The sequence below is a fragment of the Gigantopelta aegis genome, chromosome 3 (assembly GCF_016097555.1).
Source record: "Gigantopelta aegis isolate Gae_Host chromosome 3, Gae_host_genome, whole genome shotgun sequence".
Lineage (NCBI taxonomy): Eukaryota > Metazoa > Mollusca > Gastropoda > Neomphalida > Peltospiridae > Gigantopelta > Gigantopelta aegis.
The window spans coordinates 22,192,643-22,203,842 of NC_054701.1; positions in this window are offsets into that span (position 1 = coordinate 22,192,643).

The following is an 11,200-nucleotide window of genomic DNA, read 5'->3' on the forward strand; positions in this document are numbered from 1 at the left end:
TGAGCCATTTTCTTCACCTGTTCTGCAATGAATCTTCGCTGCTGTCGAATTTTAAGAAAGTGTCCGTCTCCACAAATATTCGGACATTTATTGAAAGTGCGTAAAAATCCCAAAACCGTCATGGCGAAATGTCGATGGGCAACTTGATATGACCTTAGCCAATAGCTGTATACTACAATACTGTCCTTCCGTGTTCGTTTTAATAAAGTTCCAAATATTTCAAGTAACTGCCGGCGAATATAACAAAGCAAATACAGCAGTAATAAAAAGTGTGTACCGGATATACGCCAGTGGCCAATCCCATCAATTATACATTAGATTTTTCCTCAAAAAGGTATTCCAGAAATATTGTGCCTTACGTTCATAGTTCAGAATTGTTTATTTTGCTGTTACGTGACTTAATCTTTTAGTTCAGTTCATTTAATGTATTGCGTTAAGCATATTAGTACAACACATATGAACACGATATATAAATACACAAGTCGGAATGCTCGTAAATATTAATACATGTATTTCGTAATATGAAGTTTTTTTAAAAACGGAAGAGCTGAAACGTGGCTGACAAGCGTGGGAATATTGTTTGTGAGTCATTTTACATCAAAAACCGTTTCAAAAAGCCATATATAGATGGGTAATGAATACTAAATTAAATTGATTTATTTATTCAAATTAAATTAAGCCGAATATAATACAATGTAATGTAATGTAATAAATTTTGTATAAAAACTTGTTATTATTATTATTATTTTTGCATCCTAGCATACAATGCATTTAGAACTAAAGCTACAATTACAACCGATGACTGACATGTCTTTTTTTGTGAACAAATCCATTAAAAATCCCCTTATAGTCCGTTTGCGTTAAAAAAAGGAAACTGATGAATTAGCTTGTAACTTTACAGCGAATACTGTTACAATTTATATCAACATATTATTGTCTTAAACCCATACCAACACGCATTACATGTTTCCAATCCAATCCAATATTTATTTACATGCTCCTATACCACTAGGGTTTCAAGCATGTCTGTCACGGGCCCATCCTCTGGATAGCCAGCAGGAGTGGTCCGGGACAGAAATATAGGGGCAATTTTAAACTTTACTCCAAAAATATTTGAGGGGACATTACCAATTTATTTGTGCATTTTCAAGCATAAAATACCTATTTCTAAAATTTTAGCCACATTTTTAGCCGGGCGGTCTAAACTTAAACCACTCTAAAACTATATCTTCTTATTTAACCCTAAGGGAATTAAGGGTAAGGTTCTTCTCTAGACTAATCCGCCACATGGAAAATTATATCATTTGAGGGAGGTGCCATGCCGGTATTGGGAATCTAAGTGTGGCAGGCATGGGGGGGGGCCGAGGCCCAGGGGAGGGGGGGCCGGAGCCCCCCGGACAAACCTTAAACTCTCCTACTGCCAAACTGCCTACGCCTACGCCTACCTCCTACCCTCCGGTGGTCTCCCGCCCCCCCCCCCCCCCCCCCCCCCCCCCCCCCCCCCCCCCCCCCCCCCCCCCACCGTCCCAACCGCGATGCCCTCCACCAGCACGGCCCTCGTATAGTTGGTTTAAATTTATTTATTGATTATATGTACGCTTAACTTTAATTCCTATAAACTATCCACTGGGAGAGTGGATGTCACTTTCAGAGTGACAGCATCATGTCCGGACGACGGAAAAGGAGTCTTCGTCTGTCCCCTCTCCGGAGTAGAAACGCACCCCCGGTGACCACTTGGTTCCGGGCGCCTCTCTGTAGTCCTCGAGAATCTAGAAGTTATGTCATTCACAGACGCCATCACCCTTTAATCTATAAAAACCGAAGAGCGGTCCAGGGCAATAATACCAAGGACCGCTAGACGGCATGGGTACTGCTAAGTCCCATTAAATTAGAGAGGGAGCACATCTGTCTCTCTCTCATGCTTTATTCCATAATAATTAAAAATATATAATAAAATAATATATCAAAATATTAAAATACAGAGCACGCTTGTAAACATTTATACAAATAAATTAAAAACCAAAAAAACAAATACCAATCAATTTAAATTTTTTTACCTATATATATAACGTAGCCGGTGAGCAGTCAAGAAATGTCTAACTGCCAGGTTAGACACCTCAATATTACACCCAAGCTGATCTAGCATTCTCCCATTCATACCCCACATTCTTACTTAAAATCAAAAGGAAGGGAAAAAAACACCTACCTTAATAGTTAAAATATTCTTGTAGAATTACAATTAAAATTAATATATATTATATTTTATAATTAAAAGCCGGTATTTTTTCTAGCTTCTATTATTGTGCAGAGCAACTATATCCAAGAGCACGCCAGGCGCGATAGGACAGAGAGCTATGTTATGAGTATTTATTCACGAAATTGAGAAGTGTTAATGGCATACCTCAAAAATATCATAAGAGCACCAAAAACAAAAACTAGGGGGGGGGGGGGGGAGTAATAGAACAATCGGCCCCAGACAGCCATCCTAGACCATTATCTGCTTAGCTAAATAATTAATTATATTATATTTATATTGTTACATTAGTTCCAAGCACGAAGGCAATCAGGAGCCTATCAATTTCCCTCTTGTGCTCAATCGGGGGGTTCAGTAAATTTAGGCCGTTGAGCACTAAATTATGTCTCTTAAAAAAACTTTCTAAATTCTTACGTTTTAACCTGTGTCTGGTGAATTCAAGCAGAAAGTGCCTCACATCCTCTACTTTATTACACACCAGACAGTTAGGGGTGGGAGATTTCTTTATTTTAAATTTATTACCATTAAGGCCATAACATACTCCCATTCTAAGTCTCGAAATTATTTTAGTGGCCTTAATGTTGAAGGATATTGGACCGGGTCCCGCTGCCTTCGGCTTAATATATGCATGCCACGCCCTAGTATGGTGGTCCCATTCGGACTGCCATAGTTTACCAAGGTGTGGCTCTAATATAGAGTTAAATTCTTTATAATTATATTTAATCTCGATCCCTATTTTCTTATCACGCAGGCTATTTCTGGCGTTCGTGTCAGCAAGTTCGTTTCCTGGTATGCCGACATGTGCCGGCACCCATTCATGTTTCCAAAGAATTTCAGTATAAATACAAAAACATTTCTTAAATAATTGCCATCAACTTCCGTAGATAGAATTTCCCTTTTTGATACAGGAATGAAGGCAACTGATGGCAAATAGATATTGGAAGAGGGGCTGACTGAGATTGAGGGGGAGGGGGGACTGAGATTGAGGGTGCAAAGCAAAGTTTCTAGGAGGATCGGGGGGGGGGGGGGGTTACAGGTACATCTCTGCCGTAAGATTGTCTACCAATAATAATTTTGATTCAAAATTATTTAGGGCCTACAGCCCCCCCCCCCCCCCCCCCCCCCCCCCCCCACCACCCTGTCCGTTGTGATTGGGCACAGTCGGCAGAAACGCGCAATTCTACATACAGTCTCTGTGTACCGCATGAACTGAAAACCACAATCGATTTTTGACCGTCTGCGTGTCGTGTTCAGCGCCCATACCCACGTAAAAGAACAACATAAAAAAACACACAGCGCCAGCTAGAAATCATCAGATTTACTCTGACTAGCATGCTAATTTTTACCCACCCCTAGCAACAAAATTCCATTAAGTAAATGATATTTGTATTAGTAATTGCTTGTAATAATTAATAAGAGGACGGTACCTAGCTTTAACTAATTAGGAAGTTGTTGTAAAAGAATAAATAATAATAATAATAATAATAATAATAATAATTTAAAAATCGGGGAAATTAACAGATTAGACAAAAAAGCACTTTTAAACTAAAAAAGAAATTTTGGGGGTATTTTTCTAAATGACAATCGTCTCGTTACCTCCACACCCTACACTCCCCCCCCCCCCCCCGAACGCGAAACGCCTTTAATTAATGCATCCATCCATCCATCCATCCATATGTATGGATGGATTAATTCAAGGCATATTATTATTAATAAACAAAATTAAATGTTCTTGTCCACCCCCCCCCCCCCCCCCGCCCCGCCCCGCCCCGCTATAACATGTACCCCATCATACATATCATTCCTACGGGTCTGCATGGAATTACATGTTATAAATTCAATAAAATGTTAGGATATCATCGTCGACATTTATAGTCCGGGCTTGTTTTAGCTCACACGGTAGAGCACTTGTTTGTTTTGGTTTTGGTCGAGAGACCCAGTGCAGACGACAACGCCTTAATGTTAAAAGAAGCCAGAATTGAATTTTACCATCAATAATTTCATACGTACAGTAAACGTTTGAGCTATACATACTACAAAATTATGACGATTAGAAACTCGTTGCACGTACAATTTAATTCAATTTGTTACCAGACGATTTGATGTCAGCAAAGAAATATACAGCAGCAACAACAATAATAAGACGATGAACAAAAACGACAAAGCAACAACAATAATAATGTATTTAAAGGCCAGACGGAGACAGAATAATTTTTCGAAAAAGGTTTTTAAAAAAGACACACACACGCACACACGCACACACACACACACACACACACACACACACACACACATATATATATATATATATATATATATATATATATATATATATATATATATATAATGAATGAACGAAGGAAGGAAGGAAGGAAGGAATGGATGGATGAATGAACGAACGAACGAATGAACTAGCGAATGATCGAACGACGAACTAACAAAAGAACGGATGAATATATGAATGAAATTATCAATTAATGATAAAATAAACCCCCATGAAAATACAAAGGAAGTCTACATTTAGCACACTGGATACATTGATACGATGGGCTTAAATGTGCCCATACTAACTATTATTTGACCCGGAATCTTAATAATGCAACTGGTACTGAAAGACACCTTCATGTAGGAAGTATAAAAAGTGTGATATACGGCCATACTCCCCGCCCACCAGGAACACGTGGGTTCGTTTTGTTGTGACGATAAAGTTCTTCTTTTGTCAACAAGAGAATACAAAAACCCCCATTCCTACCTGATTCACAATCTGTGATTTGTTTGACGGGGGTGTTACTCGGGCTTGCTGTTTACAAATGCATAAATAAAATATATTTTTGTTATGTGAAAACCTTCAAGTTTCTCTTAGAGTAATAATAATAACAACAAAAACAACAACAACAACAACAACAATAATAATAATAATAATAATAATAACAATAACACCATCAATAATAATAATAATGATAATAATAATAATAATAATAATAATAATAATAATAATAATAGTAGTAGTAATATTTAGATTTAATTATTATAAGTACTGTACTTTTAGCAGGATATGTGAAATAATAATTTGTTTTTTTACTACTACTACTACTACTACTACTACTACTACTACTACTATGTTGCGACAGCGTGTTTTATTTCTTACCTACTGAGCTTAGGTATTAAATAACTGTGTTTTTTTAAAAGTGCTACGATGAGTTAACCCAAAGTTGGAGAGCAAGGTAAGATAATAGGAAAGAAAACGAGTTCGTGTGAAGTATGAGCCTATCCACACCAAAGTAAGCGAAAGAAATGTTTTATTTAACGACGCACTCAACACATTTTAGTTACGGTTATATGGCGTCAGACATATGGTTAAGGACCACACAGATTTTGAGAGGAAACCCGCTGTCGCCACTACATGGGCTACTCTTCCGATTAGCAGCAAGGGATCTTTTATTGGCGCTTCCAACAGGCAGGATAGCACAAACCATGGCCTTTGTTGAACCAGTTATGGATCACTGGTCGGTGCAAGTGGTTTACACCTACCCATTGAGCCTTGCGGAGCACTCACTCAGGGTTTGGAGTCGGTATCTGGATTAAAAATCCCATGCCTCGACTGGGATCCGAACCCAGTACCGACCAGTCTGTAGACCAATGGCCTACCACGACGCCACCGAGGCCGGTTACCAAAGTAAGCGAATGGCTTGAGCCAACAATCCCTTAGCTCGAGTGCTATCTAGCGTTATTATTTGTTTACCATGCAACCATGCTTCCTATTGAACTGATAACCCCTACCTGATAATTCGAAGTGTCATCATGTCACTAGGAAATGTGTTGTGCGCCAGAGGCGGATTCAGAGGGGGGGGGGGGGGGGGTGGACCAGGGGACGCGTCCCCGGCTATTTTTTTCAAATGCCCTCAAAATGTTCAAGAGCCCTTTTTTGTTTGTAAAACAAAATGTTTAGCTACATGAAGATAAGTTGTGCGTGTATGCGCAGGCTTGCAGATGTGTGTTTGTGTTACTGAGTCTCAATGGTGTTCACCACATTGTCTAACGTGAGTAACGAGCGCCTTAAAGTAGCGTGATCAAAGTTGCATAATGATTGCCTAATAGTTTTTCCTTTGAAATTGTATAGATTTTCAAAATTACTAATGAACAATAGGCTCTGTAATGTTTTATGTATATTTCCCTACCTAGACAGCTGTCTCTAGAATAGTACCCTTTACAACAATAATTTACAGACGCCCCTTTGTATTGTTTTTCTATGCATAACTGCCCTACTTAGACAAAGCCGTCCCTAGAATAGTGCCTTTTAAAGTTTTAACTTACAAGTGCCACTTTGTATGGTGTTATACTTATACACGAACCAAAGTTGATTCTGTGGCTTTTTCCCGGGTCCCCCTCTCCGTTCTCCCGCCACCGGTCAACGCTAAAATTCACCACTTAGTGATTGAGATCTAACAGTAACGGGTTTGAACTCTTCTAAATAATAATTTTTGGGATATACAACTCCAAAAGAGGAATTGATCACTGTCTGGAAATGGGTAACTTTGTTATCAAGATGCCAAGGTGAACCCCCCCCCCCCCCCCCCCCCCCCACATTCTTGGGTTATTATACTATGCCAAATAATGCTTAAAATAGTTTTAAAATTATTGTTTAAAACTGGCTAATTTTGCGATCTAGATGCCAAGAAAAGGCGTTTAAAGCCATCCAGTTTAAAAATTATCCCCGGGGGAGCATGCCCCCGGACCCCCTACACATCTGGTGCCATGCTTAACAACGACCCAAGCCACTTTAAAAAATGCTCCAACGGGCCTCAAAGCTCAGATAATAATTTTTATTAATGCAGCTAGCGATATAGAAAAACGCAACTAGTCATTTAGTGTACACTTCCGACCGTACACTGTGCTATATACACAAACGCATTCATATTAACTGCAACACTTTTATTAATATGACATTTTAAAGAGCCAATGTGTCCCTTTTTTTCTTGTCCCCCCCAAAAAAAACAACAACAAAAAAACAAATAATAATAATAAAATAAATAAATAAAATGTCCTGGATCCGCCCATGTGCGCATGACGGATGGCTGCTCAATTTTCAGGTAGGTAGTTTTCTCATTTTTCAAACATTCGTTTACAGCAATAATTATTGAACTGCATAAATAAATATAACATTTACACTTCCTGTAACGTGAAATTACCTCTTATTTTTCAATTCTCCATTATTTGCTCCCATTCGGAACAACTCGGCGTTTTGTATTAAACATTTTGAAACGAAAAAAGCAATAGCTTCCTGCAAAGAATGTTTACACTGAAACAGTGTCTGACGCCACAGTCACTAGCAGCCAGTGATGTAGATCTTCTTCAGAGTTTATTTTCACAGAAAAAGGTACAAAAATTGAAATGTTGTGACACAACAGACTTTTAAATATAATTAAAGTATTTTATTTAAAATTTGAAAACACCTAACTTTTAGGCTGGCTATGCCATTCCCAAGATGCTTTTTGGGCGCCTGCGATTGTAGTTTCTACTCGATAATAGTTTCTATACCGCTTTTGACTGAAACATATTACAAAAATATAACTTGAAAGGAGTTGCATGATAAAAAAAAGTATCAGGTTACTATGTTTTGATATCATGGTTATTTGGCTCGGTTCGATAACGTTATCCTTTACTGTAAGTGAGACTGCATACCTTGACTGTATGTAGCTGTATGTAGTTTTAGCCACATATATTACTATCGTCTAAGGAATTGTTAGCTCGTGTGTGCTCTAGCGTTATTCTATTATACAATACACTTTTACTAAAAGAAGAATTATGGGAGCTTCGCCTTTGTTGTTCCATCAGTTACCTTCGTCTTTGTAATAAGAAAGAAACGTTTTTATTTACAATGAGGTTTTGTTTTCAAAAAGTGTTTTGCCGGTTGGATGTGCAATAGTTACGGTTGATCGTGAATAACGGTTTTGTCGTTCAGATTTAAAATGTAATGTGTTTTGATATGAATTTTTAAGTTATTAATTTTGGAGTTACATGTCAATTCAGCTGTTCTTTTTTCACGTAAACGGATTTTATGTGCAGTTACAACTTTGACCTGTTAAAATGACATTTTGTATACTCCCACCAGTAATGCCCTAACGGAAACGTTTATTTTGTTTAACGAAACTACTAGAGCATATTGACTATTAATCATATATAATAAATTGGATGTCAGTAACGGAAAAGAGGAGATATGTACGTGCTAAAAGAGACAAACAAGAATTAACCTACGATCATTACCCTTTTTATTTATTTATTTTAGTAGTATTCTTTTCTGATTTTCCTGTCGACAACACTGTGAATCCTTTGTAAGGCAAGACAGGGCCATCTAACATGTGGTGTGTCTAGAAACATAATCCTACATTTATCTTCCTTTAATGTATAGAATATTTTTTCAACATTTATCTCCCTTTAATTTATAGAATTAAAACAAAATTAAGGTGATGCAAAATATAAACATTAATTTAAGAGCATATTAATTTAAAAATACTTATCAGAAGCATAGTAATAAACCCCATCTCCCACACCAAATAACTTGAAGTCTTCCATTGCAGGAATCGGTCATTAGACTCATTACTTTGATGTCATGCATAGTAATAAACCCCATCTCCCATACCAAATAACTTGAAGTCTTCCATTGCGGGAATCGGTCATTAGACTCATTACTTTGATGTCATGCATAGTAATAAACCCCATCTCCCACACCAAATAACTTGAAGTCTTCCATTGCGGGAATCGGTCATTAGACTCATTACTTTGATGTCATCAGGGGCCCAATTCACTAAACGCTCACAACTTTGCGATCTAGCAGTGCAATTATAGAACACATACAAGGACGATGCGATGTCGCTTAAGAGAGCTTAAGAGAGCTTGTGACTTAGGCCCCTAAATTGTGAACCGTTCTGTTTTCATCATGTCTCCTGTTTCCTACAGTCACACACCTACTAAACAATGCATCCAAATAAAAAAAAAAAAAAAAAAAAAAAACATCCGACAGCTCTACAAAGTTTGAAATTCATCACAAAACAATAAAATTCAAAGCAACTTATTTATTAATTTTATTTTAAAAATATCGTGTGAAAACATTTGCAATATATTATTCAATAAGAGTATACGGATTTCTTGTTTTATATAAAAAAAAACCATATGTCTATGCCACTGCAGTTAAGAAAGTTCTATATGTTTGCTTCATATATTTATAATAATTTCATCAGCCACTCCATTTCCCAGTCGTGGATCCTAGATCGAGCTTCGTTCCTGTCTTTACTTCTCTCCAGGCTCCTCTTCTTGCGGGAAGGTGGGATAGTGTGCACAGAATATGGAGCGATAGCAAACCTGCTCCATTTGGGACACGTGTTCTTGGCCCACATGTCAATCTTTCTCTGTATGGCAGCTCCTACCAAATCCTCGTCCAAATCATCAGCTACATGGAACTCTACTTCTGTAACATTTCTGTTATATGCCATGATAACCTACAATGATTCAATAGACGTAATCAGGGGATGTTAGGACACAATAGAAGAGTTGATCATTTGACTGTAAAAAAATTAAAACACCACTGGAGCACATCGATCAATTAATCATCGGCTATTGTATGTCAAACATTTGGTAATTCTGACACGTAGTCATTAGAGGAAACCCGCAACATTTTTTCTAATGCAGCAAGGGATCTTTTATATGCACTTTCACACAGACAGGAAATCACATACCACGGCCTTTGTCCAGTTGTGGTGCACTGGTTGGAACGAGAAAAAAATAGTCAGCTGAATGGATCCACCGAGATGGTTCGATCGTTCGACGCAAGCACTTCAAGCGAGCACTCAACCGACTGAGCTAAATCCCGCTCCTCATTTGGCTTTAAAGTCATCCCTTTAAATTTCAATGTTTCAATGGTGTTACAACAGCGGGAAAATAAGCTATTTTTACGCGGGGTTGAAACTCAATTTTAAAGTTTTGGTAGTTATCCAAAACAAAGGCCGCAGAACAGTGTGTGCGTGTGTATGTGTGTGTGTGTATGTGTGTGTGTGTGTGTGTGTGTGTGTTCAAGCCCCTCCAAGTTTTCCCTTTCTTAGGAGGCTGGGAATGCCTTATTTGAACACCTGATATTCGACATTGTTTTCAGAAAGCATGATCCCGAACCTCTCCTCACATTTTCATACCCGCGACATTTTCAAATACACTTCGCGGGCCCAGTAAGGCAGAATAAACTTGCTTTCGTTTAATGTTATGGCCATTTTTGTAGCTATTAATGTTGAATAGAAACCGTGTACAACCAAATGACAACATTTCAAATTAATGATACCACGTTCGATTTTTCTACTACGTATGAGTATGCAATACAATTTTGTAGACTTCTACCGGCCTCGGTGGCGTTGTCGTTAAAGGGACATTCCTGAATTTGCTGCAATGTTTAAGATGTTATCGACTAACAGAGACTTTTTAACGATTGTAATTAAATATCGAATATATTTTCCTGCATAAAATATTAGTGGCTGTATATTAAACATGTTTCTGATCGTTCTAATATTTCTAATGGGTTAAATTTCGTTTTATTTCCTAAAATATATTATTACGTACGTACGAAATTATTTGAAGACAAAATCCAGTTTGGGCTTCTTACAAATATTAAGACGACCAGAAACACATTGAATATACAGACACTGATATTCTAAACAAGAAAATATATTTAATATGTAAGTTTAATCGTAGAAATATTTTATTAGTCGGAAACACCTTACAATGCAGCAAACTCAGGAATGTCTCTTTAAGGCTGTTAATTACAGGGCCACCTTAAACGAGCTTTTACGACTCAATGGGTCACTATACCCACTTATCTCTTTCAATTAGCAACTAACCAACTGTCCTGGATGGACAGCACAGATAGCTGAGGTGTGTGCCAAGGACAGCGTGCTTGAACCTTAA